The following is a 1030-nucleotide window of genomic DNA, read 5'->3' as shown; positions in this document are numbered from 1 at the left end:
ATATAACACACACAGGACTCCTCTATATATATATATATATATATATATATATATATATATATATATATATATATATATATAACACACACAGGACTCCTCTATATATATATATATATATAACACACACAGGACTCCTCTATATAACACACAGGACTCCTCTATATATAACACACACACACAGGACTCCTCTATATATATAACACACACAGGACTCCTCTATATATAACACACACAGGACTCCTATATATGTATATATATATAACACACACAGGACTCCTCTATATAACACACAGGACTCCTCTATATAACACACACAGGACTCCTCTATATATATATATATATATATATATATATATATATATATATATAACACACACACACAGGACTCCTCTATATATATATATATATATATATATATATATATATATATATATATATATATATCACACACAGGACTCCTCTATATATATATATATATATATATATATATATATATATATATATATATAACACACACAGGACTCCTCTATATAACACACAGGACTCCTCTATATAACACACAGGACTCCTCTATATATAACACACACACAGGACTCCTCTATATATAACACACAGGACTCCTATATATGTATATATATATATATAACACACACAGGACTCCTCTATATAACACACAGGACTCCTCTATATAACACACAGGACTCCTCTATATAACACACACAGGACTCCTCTATATAACACACACAGGACTCCTCTATATAACACACAGGACTCCTCTATATAACACACACAGGACTCCTCTATATAACTCACACCCTTTATATTTTCCGCCATTACTCTTCACTTCCTCCGCACTCGAACCTCCCGCCGTCTGAGGCCGCCGGTGTCCTAGCAACTGTCACTTGCAGCAAAGGATTCTGGGAAATCTCGTGTCCACTAAAGCCAGTAGGAACTACATTACCCACCATTCCTGCAGCGTAAACTAAAAAAACGTCGCTCTGACGTAATGACGCACTCTCGAAAAGCGTGT

The sequence above is a fragment of the Hyla sarda genome, unplaced genomic scaffold, assembly GCF_029499605.1.
Source record: "Hyla sarda isolate aHylSar1 unplaced genomic scaffold, aHylSar1.hap1 scaffold_912, whole genome shotgun sequence".
In the NCBI taxonomy this organism is placed as follows: domain Eukaryota; kingdom Metazoa; phylum Chordata; class Amphibia; order Anura; family Hylidae; genus Hyla; species Hyla sarda.
The sequence above is the reverse complement of the archived record's forward strand: the minus strand, read 5'-3'. Positions refer to the sequence as shown.